This window comes from Pristis pectinata, chromosome 5, assembly GCF_009764475.1.
Source record: "Pristis pectinata isolate sPriPec2 chromosome 5, sPriPec2.1.pri, whole genome shotgun sequence".
Taxonomy (NCBI): domain Eukaryota; kingdom Metazoa; phylum Chordata; class Chondrichthyes; order Rhinopristiformes; family Pristidae; genus Pristis; species Pristis pectinata.
In genome coordinates, this window is record NC_067409.1 from 14,482,629 (window position 1) to 14,497,302 (window position 14,674).

The following is a 14,674-nucleotide window of genomic DNA, read 5'->3' on the forward strand; positions in this document are numbered from 1 at the left end:
CTGGGACTAAAGCCGTGGAGGGAAAATTTCAACAAGAGCTGAGATAAGTCATTGAGCAGAAGGGAGCAGGACTTGGTGCAAGTAGAAGCTGTAGACAGATGAGCTTTGGCTCACATCAGACTCACAGAAGGCAGAATGAGGGCGATAACCAGGAGTACATGGAATAGTCCAGATAAAAAGGTTTGGCCAATGGTTCCATCAGCACAAAGGGATAGGAAGTTAAGCAGAAAGGCTTGGATGTCCTACAGTGGGAAGGTGTGCATAAACTCTGGCTCAAAGCAGGTGGTCTGAATGACATGTTTCAGTATGATCAATTCTGTATCAGTCATGACCAACACAAATTAAGCCCAGTGCTCTGAAGTATATCTTTCTATTCTGTAAGGGTGCACTGACCCAACTGGTAATTCTACTGGATTGGATCATACTGAACCTGGCCCACTGCCTGGAGTTCACATGCATGGGCCTTTCCCACCTGGACTTGCCTTTCCCACCTGGACTTGCCTTTCCCACTTGGACTCACCTTGCCCACCTGAACCTATCTTTCCCACCTAGGCCTACCCTTCCCACCGCATGCAGAAAGCTCAACAAGATGAACATCTTCACCCCAGAAACAGAGCAGCTTTGAAGAGCAACTCATCCTCAGGAAGTGTATCCTGAAGCTCTTTCCCTTGTCCCCAGAAAGCTCTGATGGCCTTTGGGCGGTGTCTGACAGAAACATTTAGAAAGTACACTAATAGACTTAAAATTTATTCAAAATTAACAAAAATTGAATTTGGAAACCTGGAAACAATAGCATAATTCTAAAAACAACATTAAAACAAAGCAAACCAAGTGACTCCCTTGTAGTGTCAGTGAGTGATGGGGGCCACTGATCTTTGTCCCCACTGTGGTGTGGAGGGGTGGATGTGAAGCACTGACCGCTCTCCACAGTGCCTCACTGCTCACCATCGTCCAATGCAGAGCCTGAGATCAGACAGCCAATGTGTGCACAAGTCATAGTCATACAGCACAGACACAGGCCCTTCGGCCCACCACATCCGTGCTGTATGTTCTCCTTACTGACACAAATCTCATTTGCCCACATTAGCTTTAGAACCTCTTTACCTTGGCGATTCAAGTACTTGTTCTAGATACCTCTTAAATGTCATGAGTGTCTCTGCTTCCACCAATCGTTCAGGCCAGCATGTCCCAGACTCCAACCACCCTCTCTGTGTGAAAAAAAATCCTCCTCAGATCCTGTCTAAAACCACCTGTCTCTCACTTAAACCTCTGCCCTCTTGTCTAGATGCCCTACCATGGGAGGAGCATTTGATGTCTCTGGGCCTGTACTTGATGGAGTTCAGAAGAATGAGGGGGAATCTCATTGAAACTGGCCGGACACTGAAAGGCCTAGACAGAGTGGAGGTGGAGAGGATGTTTCCATTAGTAGGAGAGTCTAGGATCCGAGGGCAGAACAAAGGGATGCCCTTTCAGAACTGAGATTAAATTTTTTAGGCCAGAGGGCGGTGAATCTGTGGAATTCGTTGCCACAGATGGCTGTGGAGGCCAAGTGATTGGGTATATTTAAGGCAGAGGTTGATAGATTCTTGATTTGAACATAGAACAGAGACCATAGAACATAGAACAGTACAGCACAGAACAGGCTCTTAGGCCCACAATGTTGTGCTGACATAGCTAATCCCTCCTACCTACAGAATGCCCAAATCCCTCTATTTTCCTCTCATTCGTGTGCCCATCCAAGCCCCTCTTAAAAGCCCCCAATGAATTTGCTTCCAACCACCCTATAAGGCAACGCATTCCAGGCATCCACCACTCTCTCAGTAAAAATTTAATCCTCACAACTCTTCTGAACCTACCCCCTCTAACCATAAATGCATGCCCTCTGGTATTGGATCGCTCAATAATGGGAAAAAGACATTGCTTGTCCCACCCTCTCTATGCCCCTCATAATTTTATACACTTCCGACAGATCATCCTCAGCCTCTGCTGCTCAAGAGAAAAGAGCCCAAGTTTGTCCAGCCTCTCCTGATAGCACACGCCCTCTAATCCAGGCAGCATCCTGGTAAACCTCCTCTGCACCCTCAGGCACGGTAGTGTAGCGGTTGGCGTAACGCTATTACAGAGCCAGTGACCCGTGTTCAATTCCTGCCGCTGTCTGTAAGGAGTTTGTACATTCTCCCCGTGCCTGCGTGGGTTTCCTTCAGGTGTTCCGGTTTCGTCCCACATTCCAAAGATGTATGGGTTAGGAAGTTGTGGTCATGCTATTTTGGCGCTGGAAGCGTGGCAACACTTGCGGGCTGCCCCCAGAACACTGTACGCAAAAGATGCATTTCACTGTGTTTCAATGTACATGTGACTAATAAAATATCTCATCATATCTCATCTTTGGTAAGCGGGTTAAGGGTTACAGGGAAGAGGTGGGAGAATGAGGTTGATAAAATCAGCCATGACTGAATGATGGAGCAGACTCGATGGGCTGAGTGGCCCTAATTTTGCTCCAATGTCTTATGGTCTTATGGGAAAAGAATTGTATCTATCCCCCTCATTATTTTATCCATTTCTATCAGGTAACACCCTCAGTCTCCCCCATCCCCTCTGCTCAAGAAAACAAACAAAGCCTATACAGTCTATTAAGTCTAAGAGGAACCACCCCATGGTCAGCTGTCGAGCGGCGTTCCTAATGGAATCTGTTGATAAGCTCGATCCAGCCTGAGTACTGGGTACTAATGTCCCACTTCATGCTGCACTGCCACCTGGTGTAGTCAGAGTGGAGCTGTCACCTGCTGCTGCAGCTTTGCAGGGGGAGAGATGCGACTGAATGAAGTTCATGCAACAAGGAGATTTAAATGCATTTGCTTTTTGACAAGTGAGTGGTCACACCTGACAAAACCTAACAATGGCTGGCTCGCCAAGGCTGCAGGGAGCTTCGCATCCACGGACACTCAGCTTTCCTTTTAAATTCCAAGGGCTGTTTGTCACAAGGATTTTCTTTGAAGGCTGCGCTGTTCCTCAAGACATTCATTGTCCACCAGTGTACTTTAGCACCATCAACAGCTGTTTCTTCCTTAGAAGTAAACGTTAAGGCATTCAACCAGTGAAAGAGAAAAGCAAAACACCACAGATGCTGCATATCTGAGATAAAGGATATCAACCTGGACATTCCTCCCCGGAGCTCTGTAGTCTTGAACATGCCATAAAACCGCTTTGACACATTCCACTCCATCTCCAAGGTTCACTCGATTGTGGGATGGCTGTCCATAGACTTTTGTTAGTGCTGGATATGGAATCAAGGAATGGAATTAACAACATGTTACAGCTTAGAACCCCATTTGGGCCATTGATCCTGCACCAGCTCTCTGCAAATATGATGTTGTCCATCCTATTTCGCTGCAACCCTGCAACCTTCCTCTCCCAGCAGTGCATTACAGATTGCGGCCACTGCAAGTAAAAGTTTCTTCCCATGTCACTTCTCATCCTTTGGCCAGTCCCCTTCAATCTCTCCTGTGTGGTTCTCCACCTTCCTTAACTCTATTTTCCTCCCTTGAGGAACTCATAACCCTCAACATTTTCTTTAAAAGACTGTCACCCTCTGTTCTGAACCCTGCATTGGTACTGCCTCGTCAGCAGAAAGGAGAGTAGTCCAGATCTCTCCTGTTCTTAACATGAAGAAGATGCTGCCTCAATGGCTTGGCTGTAACTTTAAGGTCAGGCTTCTCATTGACTCATTTGACTCATTGACGAAATGAGTCAAATGGTGTTCCCATTGACTCATTTCGTCATCATTTTTTAAGCACTTCACTTTAGTTGCTTAGAAATAGAGTAATGCAGCATGGAAGCAGGCCGTTTGGCCCAAATCATCCATGCCGACCAAGATACCCATCTAAGCTCATCCCACCTGGTCATGCTTGACCCATATCCCTCTAAACCTTCTTAATCTCTTAAACTTTGACTCCTACCAAGAACTGTATGGCACATACTGAAGTCAGTGCAGAAGTCCCTTGACTTCACTTTTGGCTCTCTCAATGAATGTGGGCAGCTTCTACTCTGAACCAATGTCCTTGGTGCATTTCCTTGCCTGGAAGAGTCTGGAAGTGCATCCTGATGAACCATCCCACGCCTTGATTCTTCCTTAAGTAGCCGTACCGTACCATGGTGTGCAATGTACTCCAGCAGACAGAGTGAGCACAAGAAGCATTGGCATTTAAATTTGCATTGCATCTGGGCATCAGTGGCAAGGCCAGCATTCATTGGCCTATTCCCCTATTTGTTCTTGAGAAGATGGTGGTGAGCCGTCTTCTTGAAGCACTGCAGTCCTAGTGAAGGGGCTGCCACAACACCGTTGGTTTGGGAGTTTCAGGATTTAGACCCAGTGATGAGGAAGGACCAGCATTGTGTGAGTTAGAGGGGATCCGGCAGGTAGTGGTGTTCCGAAGCGCCTGCTGCCCTCGATGGTGGTAGAGGTTGTAGGTTCAGGAGGTACTGGTATTGGTATTGGTTTATTATTGTCACTATGTACTGAGGTACAGTGAAAAAACTTGTCTTGGCATACCATTCATACAGATCAATTCATTACACAGTGCACTGAGGTAGTACAGAGTGTGTTGAAGTAGTACAGGTAAAAAACAATAACAAGAATACAGAGTAAAGTGTCACAGCTATAGGGAAGTGCATTACAGGTAGACAATAAGGTGCAAGGGTCAAACAAGGTGGATTGTGAGGTCAAGAAACCATCTCATCGTATAAGGGAACTGTTCAATAGTCTTATCACAGTGGAATAGAAGCTGTCCTTGAGCCTGGTGGTATGTGCTCTCAGGTTCCTGTATCTTCTGCCTGATGGGAGAGGGGAAAAGAGAGAATGACCCAGGTGGGTGGGGTCTTTGATTATGGCTGGCTGCTTCACCAAGACAGCGAGAGGTAAAGACAGAGTCCATAGAGGGGAGGCTGGTTTCTGTGATGCACTGGGCTGTGTCCACAACATTCGGCAGTTCCTTGTAGTCCTGCGCAGAGTAGTTGCCATACCAAGCCGTGATGCATCCAGATAGGAGTTGTCAGGCTAGCCTATCTGAGTAACTGCAGTGCATATTGTAGCTGGTGCACATTGCAGACAGTACTGTATTGTGCTGGTGATGGAGAGAATAAATGTTAAGAGTGGTGGAAATAATGCATAGAACATAGAACAGTACAGCACAGGAACAGGCCCTTCAGCCCATGATGTTGTGCCAAACTAGTTAAACTAGTAATTAAATGCTTAACTAAACTAATCCCCTTCTGCCTCACCAATGTCCATATCCCTCCATTCTCTGTACATCCATGTGCCTATCTAAGAGCCTTTTAAATACCTCTATCATATTTGCCTCCACTACCACCCTTGGCAGTGCATTCCAGGCACCCACCACTCTCTGTGCAAAAAACTTGCCCTGCACATCTCCTTTGAGCTTAGCCCCTGTCACCTTAAATGCATGTCCTCTAGTACTAGACATTTCAACCCTGGGAAAAAGATACTGGCTGTCTAATCTATCTATGCTTCTCATAAACTTCTACAGGTTTCCCCTCAGCCTCTGCTGCTAACACTAATCAAGTGGGCTGTTTTGTTCCAGATGACATTGAGCTTCTTGGATGTTACTGGGCAATGGAGAGCTCATCACACTCTTGACTTATGCCCTGTAGCTGGTACAAATGCTTTAGAGCGTCAGGAAGTGAATCACTCACACACATGAGAGCCCACTTCTGACCCACAGTTGACCCACAGTACTAATGTAGCTGATCCAGTTGATTTTCTGGTCAATGGTGACCCCAGGATGTTGACAGTGGGTAACACAATGATGGTAATGACATTGAATGTCAAGGACAGTTGATTAGACTCTTGTGGGCAGGGTTTATTGTCTTGCACTTTAGTAGGCACAAATGTTACTTGTGACTTACCAGCCCCTGCCCCTAGATTTGTCCAAGTCTTACTGAATGTAGCCATGACAATTTTCAGCTGGGGAGTTGTGAATGGAATAAGAAGTATTGCAGGCACAGTAGTGTAGCGGTTAGCGTAATGCTATACAGCGCCGGCAACCTGGGGTTCAATTCTGGTTGCTGTCTGTAGGAGTTTGTACATTCTGCCCCGTGTCTGTGTGAGTTTCCGTCCGGGGTGCTCTAGGTTTCTCCCACATTCCAAAGACGTATGGATTAGGAGTCTGTGGCATGCTATGTTGGCGCCAGAAGCGTGGCGACACTTGTGGCTACCCCCCAGAACATTCTACGCAAAGATGCATTTTCACTGTGTGTTTTCGATGTACATGTGACTAATCAAAATATCTTATAATCATCAGTGAGCATACCGCACTTACTGACTTATGATGGACGGAAGGTCATTGATGAAGCAGCTGAAGATGGTTGGATCTCGGAGGGTGCTCTGAGTGACGTCTTTAGGCCTGGGATTATTGAGCTTCAACTACTACTATTACCTTCCTTCATTTAAAATGTGACTAATCCTTTGATGTCCATTTATCTCAGTTCTACCATGCTCCTTGTTGTCACGTTTGGTCAAATGCTGGCTTGATGCCGAAGTCAGTCACTCCAGCTCATTTCTGGAATTCAGCTCATTGGCCCACATTTGGACCAAGGTTCTGATGAGGTCTGGAGCAGAATGTCCCGGCAAAGCTCAGACTGGGCACTGGTGAGGAGGTTATTGGTGGATAGGTGTCACTAGATAGCACTGTTGATGACATCTTCCATCACTTTGCTGATGATGAGGAGCAGATTGATTGGGCAGGAAATGTCTGGATTGGATTCGATCTGCCTTTCATGGCCAGGACATATCTGGGCAATTTTCCCATTGTCAATTCGACGTCAGGGTTGGAACTATACTGGAACAGCTTGGCTAAGGTACAGCAAGTTCTGCAGTCCAGCTCTTCCATTGGGGTAAAATCTGGTCCCGTAGCCTTTGCTGTGTCAGGTTCGCTCAAGAGAGGGATGTTCTTGGGACCGCCTCCTCTCGTTTGCTGTTTAATTGTCCAGTTTTCACGACTCAAGTGTGGCAGGACAGCAGAGCTGCAAATTGATCCATCAGTTGTGAGTTCATTTGGATCTCGGTGAGGCCGCATTTGGAATACTGTGTTCAGTTTTGGTCACCTTGCGAAAGGAAAGATGCCATTAAGCTGGGAAGAGTGCAGAGGAGATTGATGAGGATGTTGCTGAGACTCAAAGGACTGAGTTATGAACAGTCATAGAATCCCTAGAGTATGACAGCACAGAAACAGGTCCTTCAGCCCATCTAGTCCACACCGGCCTGGTCTTCTGCACAGTCCCATCTACCTGCACCCGGACCATATCCTTCCAAACCCCTCCCATCCACGTACCTATCCAAACTCCTCTTAAATGGTGCAATTCTACCCACATCTACCACTTCCACTGGAAGCTTGTTCCACACTCACACCACCCTCTGAGTGAAGTAGTTCCCCCTCAGATTCCTCTTAAATATTTCACCTTTCACCCTGAACCTATGACCTCTGGTGCCAGTCCCACCCAACACGTGGGGAAAAACCTGCATGCATTCACCCTATCTATACCCCACATAATTTTGTACACCTCTATAAGATCTCCCCTCATCCTCCTGCGCTCCAGGGAATAAAGTCCTAATCTATTCAACCTTTCCCTATAACTCAGGTCCTCAGGTCCCAGTAAGTTGGTTTATTATTGTGACATGTGCCGAGGTACAGTGAAAAACTTTGTTTTGCATGCCATCCATACAGATCATTTCATTACAATAGTGCTTTGAGGTAGTACAAGGGAAAACAATAACAGAATGCAGAATAAAGTGATATCGTTACAGAGAAAGTGCAGTGCAGGCAGACAATAAGTTGCAAGGCCATGACGAGGTAGATTGTGAGATCAAGAATCCATCTTATCCTCAAAGGGTGAATGCACTCAGTCTTTTTCCCAGGGTTGGGGATTCAAGAACCAGAGGACATAGATGTAGGGTGAGAGGGGAGAGATTTAATCAGAACATAAGGGGCAACTTTTCCACCCTGAGGATGGTCCACACAGGGAGTGAGCTGCCAGAGGAAGTGGTTGAGGCAGGTACATTAACAACATTTAAAAGGTTCTTGGACAGGTACATGGATAGGAAAGGTTCAGAGGGATATGGGCCAAGCGCAGGCAAATGGGACTAGCTTAGATGTGAATCTTGGACGGCATGGACCAGTTGGGCCGAAGGGTTTGTTTCAGTGCTGTATGACTCTATGACTCTCTAACGCACGCTGTTTTTGCTGTTTAGCATGTATGTAGTCCTGTATTGTAGCTTCACAAGGGTGACACCTCATTCTTCGTAACAGTGGTGCTGCTCCCAGCACGCACTTCTGCATTCCTCAGTGAAACATGGGTTGACCCCCGAGCTTGCTAGTAATGGTAGAGTGAGAATATGCCTGACCATGAGGTTACAGATGGTGGTGAAGTACATTTCATTAGCTGCTGATCGTTCACAGAGCCTCATGATGACCCAGTTTCAGCTGCTAGATCTGTCTATTTAGTACAATAGATGGTGTCCTCAGTGTGAAGAAGGATTTCACTCCACAACTACTGTGCTGTGGTCACTTCTATCAATCTCATCATGGGCAGCTGCATCTGGCACAGGTAGACTGGTGAGGATGACGTCAAGGACTTCATGTTGGTTCACTCATTAGTTGCCACAATTCTAATCTGGCAACTATAGAATCTAGCCAGCTCGATCTACGCTGGTGCTCCCAAGCCACTCTTGGTGATAAGGACTGAAGTCCCCACCAGAGCACTTTCCTCTGCCCTTGACACTTTCAATGCTCCTTCAATCTGGTGGAGCACTGATCCACCAGCTGAGGAAGGATGTAGGTGATAGGTGGAAGTTTCCTTGCCTACGAGGCTATAAGGAGAGAACTTGGGAGTGTAAATTGGGATGTCCTTTTTGAAGAAAATGTACCATGGAGATGTGGTCGATATTCAGGGATCTTATGCAGGATGTTAGGGATAAAATATGTCCCGGTGAGGCAGAGAAGGAATGGCAGGGTGAAGGAACCGTGGGTGACGAGAGAGGTGGAACGACTTGTTAGGGAGAAGAAGGTAGCATACGTGAGGTATAAGCAGCAAGGTTCAGACAGGGCCCGTGAGGAATATAGGGTAGCGAGGAAGGAACTTAAGAAAGGGCTGAGGAGAGCTAGAAGGGGACATGAAAAGGCTTTGGCTAGTAGGGTTAAGGAAAATCCCAAGGCCTTTTTCAAGTACGCTGAAGGGTAGGAGGATGGCTAGGGTGAAGGTAGGTCCGATTAAGGACAAGGTGGGAGAATTTGCCTGGAGGCGGCGGAAATGGGAGAAGTTCTGAATGAGTACTTCTCTTCGGTATTCACCAGGGAGAGGGGTCTTGATGATGCGGAAGGGAGTGCTGGTAGGGGTAATGTTCTCGAGGTTGTTGATATCAAGAGAGAGGATGTGTTGAAGTTGTTGAATAATATCAAGACGGATAAATCTCCGGGGCCTGACGGGATTTTCCCCAGGCTGCTTCGAGAGGCGAGGGAGGAGATTGCTGAACTGCTGGTAGGGATCTTTGAGTCCTCGTTGTCTACGGGGGTGGTGCTAGAGGATTGGAGGGTTGTGAATGTGGTCCCCCTGTTCAAAAAAGGTAATAGGGATAGTCCAGGGAATTATAGACCGGTGAGTCTCACGTCTGTGGTGGGTAAGCTGTTAGAAAGGATTCTAAGGGATAGGATTTATGAACACCTTGAGAATTATGGATTGATTAGGGACAGCCAGCATGGCTTTGTGAAGGGAAGATCTTGCCTCACAAGCCTGATAGAGTTCTTTGAAGAGGTGACTGGGAAGATTGATGAGGGCAGTGCGGTGGATGTGGTTTACATGGATTTTAGTAAGGCATTTGATAAGGCTCCTCATGGTAGGCTTCTTCAGAAGGTCAGAGGCCAAGGGATCCAAGGAAAGTTTGGCTGTGTGGATTAGGAATTGGCTTGCATGTAGAAAGCAGAGGGTTGTGGTGGAAGGAGTGCCCTCGGATTGGAAGGCAGTGACTAGTGGTGTCCCGCAGGGATCGGTTCTGGGACCTCTACTTTTTGTGATATTTATAGATGACTTAGATGAGGGGGTGGAGGGCTGGGTTAGTAAGTCTGCGGACGACACTAAGATAGGAGGTGTTGTGGATAGTATGGAGGGTTGTCGGAGCTTACAGAGAGATATTGATAGGATGCAGAGCTGGGCTGACAAGTGGCAGATGGAGTTCAATCCGGAGAAGTGTGAGGCGGTACACTTTGGAAGGACAAACTCCAGGGCAGAGTACTGGGTAAAATGGCAAGGTACTTGGCAGTGTGGAGGAGCAGAGGGATCTGGGGTTCATATTCACAGTTCATTGAAAGTTGCCTCACAGGTGGAAAGAGCAGTTAAGAAGGCCTATGGGATGTTGGCTTTCATAAATCGCGGGATTGAGTTTAAGAGCCGCGAGGTGATGATGCAGCTTTACAAAAACTCTAGTTAGGCCACACTTAGAGTACTGTGTTCAGTTCTGATCGCCTCATTATAGGAAGGATGTGGAGGCATTGGAGAGGGTGCAGAGGAGATTTACCAGGATGCTGCCTGGATTGGAGAGTATTGAATATGAGGAGAGGCTTAAGGTGCTAGGGCTTTATTCACTGGAAAGGAGGAGGATGAGAGGAGACATGATAGAGGTATATAAAATATTCAGAGGAATAGATAGAGTAGACAGTCAGCGCCTCCTTCCCAGGGCACCAATGCTCAAGATGAGAGGTCATGGCTTTAAGGTTATGGGTGGGAGGTTCAGGGGAGATGTCAGAGGGAGGTTTTTCACCTAGAGAGTGGTTGGTGCATGGAATGCACTACCTGGGGTGGTGGTGGAGGCAGATACATTGAACAGGTTCAAGAGCTTGTTGGATAGGCATATGGAGGAACGTGAGATAGAGGGATATGCGGGAGGAAGGGGTTAGGTAGTGTGAGGGTGGTCTGATGGACGGCACAACATGGTGGGCCGAAGGGCCTGTTTTGTGCTGTATGGTTTCTATGGTTGTTTGACCTGAAGCCGTGAGACTTCATGGGATCAGGAATCAACTTTGAGGTATCCCAGGACTTCTGTCTCCTAAGTACATTTAACACTAGCACCACCTGTCCTGCAAGGGGAGTTGGATGTGCCCAGGGATTGTGATAGTGGAGCCTGGCACATTGTCTGGAAGTTTGATGCGGTGAGCATGTCTCTGTCAGGTTGTTATAAAATCCGAGAAACACTTAGGAGGTCAGGTAGCATGTGCGAAAAGAGAAACAGAGCTAACGTCAGATTATTGGTCTTCAACGTGAAACATTAACTCTGTTTTTCCCTCCACAGATGTTGCCTGACCTGTTGAGTGTTTCCTGTATGTTCTGGGTTTTTTCAGATTTTTCAACATCTTCAGTTTTTTTTCTGTCAGGTTGTTGCTTGACCCCCGTGTGAGTGAATTCTCACAGTTCAGTCCCTGGACGTTTGTGAGGAGTACTTTGCAAAGTCGACCGTTCTGGGTGTGAGTTTGCTGTGTCTGAGTTTGGTGCCTCTGTCAATGCTGGATTGTGTATCCAGTTTTATTCTAATGTTTCAACAGAGGTTTATTGTGGTACAGTCTGATTGAATGGCACCTGTCAAGGGGATGAGCAAAATGCAGCTTCAGTGCATGATGCATAGAACTGGAAACATCTGGTGATGTTATTGCTATTACAAATATTACCCCTAGTTGTTCAATTTCTGAGTATACCAGTACTGTTCAAACATATAAAAGGCTGATTCTCATACCCAACAATTAGGGGTTTTATCCATTTGAGTACATGTCTCTCTTTGTTTGTATGTGTGTGCCTATGTTTCTATATATGTGCTCATGTCCCTATGCCTGTGCATGTGTGTGTGTGTCTGTTTGTCTGTATGTATGTGTGTGTGTGTGTGTGTGTGTGTGTGTGTGTGTGTGTGTGTGTGTCTTTGTGTTCTTTGTATATGTCAGTTTTTTATGTGTGTGTGGTGTGTGTGTCTGTCTGTATGTGTGTGTGTCTGTGAGTGCCTGTGTCTGAATCTGTCTGTTTGTGAGTGGGTCCATGTGTGTACTTGTGGTTTAATCACAAATTTGCCCTTCCTTCGTTCAAGAACAGCTCTCTTCCTTTTGGGCTCTGAAGCGATGCTTGATGTTTTGTTCAGAATGATGAACTTTTGCCTGAAGTTTCAGGCTTGACACTTACAAATGCAGAAAAGGAAGGTCTGGTGAGCCTTGATCAGAGTGCTCATACCTTTTGAGTTGGCACCTGTACGTAGCATTTTGTGCTGAAGGCGATGCTGATTTATATGGGCTCCCAGCAGACGTCTGGTGCGGGTAAATCTAAGTATGCCGGGCTTGTCAGATTATTCAGACAAGTCAGTGTTCACCAACAGATTATGTGCTTGACAAAGAACCTTAGCTCCGTGAATCAAAGCTTTGGCTTGGAGGCTGAACTTGTTTGTGGATCTATATTGGAATGCAAAGGGCATTATTCCAAATGGATCTTCCCAAAGGGAATAACACATGAGCATCGGCACCAAAGCGGCCTTTGGTTTAGGTCATTGTTCATTATGATTGCAGGACTTCAATAGTAAATCATGTTTGTTACTCCTTCTTGGAATGTGACATCTCTGCCTGTCAACACTGGAGCTTATTGCCTTTGGGAAAATGATGGTGATTGTCCTTCATAATGAGTGAGTGGCTTGAGGGTTATTTCTGAGTGCAGTTAGGACCAACCACAGCTCTTGAGGGCCAGACTGGGTAAAGAGAGCAGATAAAGAGCATCTATGAGGCTTTGATCTTTATTGACAGTCCAGTAACCTCACGGTCACCGTTACCGATACCGATTTCTTAATTGGCATAAGGGATTTGAATGCCCCTCAATCAGATTGGTCTCAGTTTGAGCTGAGTTTCTTACTCCCCACACCAGGCTTGTCTAAAAGCCACTGGTCCCCTGGTAGCCTGACAATGTGAGACATTGTTGACGTAAATTTTCCTGTGGCTTCTGTCTGCAACAAGGAAAAGAGAGTGCAAACGAGGAGAGGGAAATGAGTCCAAAGGCAAAAAAGATTGGAACAGCAACATTACCAGGGTTCCATGAGAGCAGGCTCTTGGGGCTGAGGATGTTATAGAGTCATAAAATCATATAGCCATGGAAACAGGCCATTCAGCCCACCACTGTCCATACTAATCAGTGGGGACCCATACATTATTAATCCCATCTTCCCACCGTAGTCTTCTGTGCCGAGGTGATTCGAATGCTCGTCTTGACACTTCTTGAATGCTGGTGGCACCTCTGGTTCCGCCACTCTCTCCAGCAGTGCATTTCAGGTACTCAGTGCTCTCTGGGTAAGAAAGGTCTCCCTCAAATCTCGTCTTAATATGTCTGTTGTTCTGATCTGAGAAACGTTTGGTGTCTCTGGACCTGTACTCAATGGAGTTCAGAAGGATGAGGGGGGAACCTCATTGAACACAACCAGATACTGAAAGTCCTGGATAGAGTGGATGTGGAGAGAATCTTTCCATTAGTAGGAGAGTCTAGGATCTGAGGGCACAGCCTCAGAATAGAGGGATTTCTCTTTAAAATTGAGATGAGGAGGAATTTTATCAGCCAGAGGGTGATGAATCTATAGAACTCGTTGCACAAGAGGGCTTTGGAGGCCAAGTTATTGGGTGTATTTAAGGCAGAGATTAGGTTCTTGATTGGTAAAGGGGTTAAGATTTACGGGGAGAAGGCAGGAGAATGGGCTTGATAAAAACCAGCCATGATCGAATGGTGGGAGCAGACTCGATGGGCCAAATAGCCTAATTCTCTTCCTATGATCTTATGATCTTATGACATAGCTTTGACGGGAGCCTTGTGTTGTCTTTGACATATTCCTTGTTGAATTGAGACCTTGTTTATCATGTTGTGGGACATTCTCCTTGTTTGTCCTTCAACAACCGCAGCATCATCACGAGTTAGGAAGTGAGGTGCTGCGGGAACTGGGTAAATATTAAGGGGATGTTATTGCAGCAAGTTGGCTGAAAGGAGACAGTTCACAGTGGGAAATGAGATACAATCTCCACAACTGTAGTCACAGCTGGACAACTTCCAAACATCTGTGGTGATCAAAACATTGAGTTGAATTATCTTTGGACGTCAAAGGATGTAATCTGTTGTTCTTGCTGTTGTTACCCTTGCGATAGATGAGGGAATGCAAGAGGGATTTTGCCATTTGTTGATTATTAAGTGGTGTTGGAGGCACAGGAAGGAAACTACAACATAAATACATGTTGGAGAAGGTTTTAGGATCTGGCATTTTTAGAAAGAACAGCAGTTATTGGCCTTACATTATTGCCCCTGAAGTGAGAAGCCATCTTAGGAGGGATTTACACGTTGGTGGGTCTGGAAGACGTTGGTGAACCAGATGGGTTTTTATGGCAATCAGTAGTTTTATGGTCATTACCTATCACAAAAATTGCCTGGTTACTAAAATTTGTATAAATTGCCTGGGCAAACACAGTAGTGTAGCGGTTATCGTAACCCTATTACAGCGCTAGCGACCTGGGTTCAATTCCAGCCACTGTCAGTAAGGATTTTGTACGTTCTCCCCATGTCTGCATGGGTTTCCTCCGGGTGCTCCGGTTTCCAAAGACGTACGGGTTAGGAA

General features: G+C 46.3%; 1 protein-coding gene across 5 annotated transcripts in view; it reads left to right on the forward strand.

Annotated features, from left to right (window-relative positions):
- The window catches only part of dpp6a (dipeptidyl-peptidase 6a), a 546,960-nt gene that overhangs the window by 329,062 nt on the left and 203,224 nt on the right, over positions 1 to 14,674 (forward strand). The gene's annotated exons all lie outside the window — the stretch shown is intronic.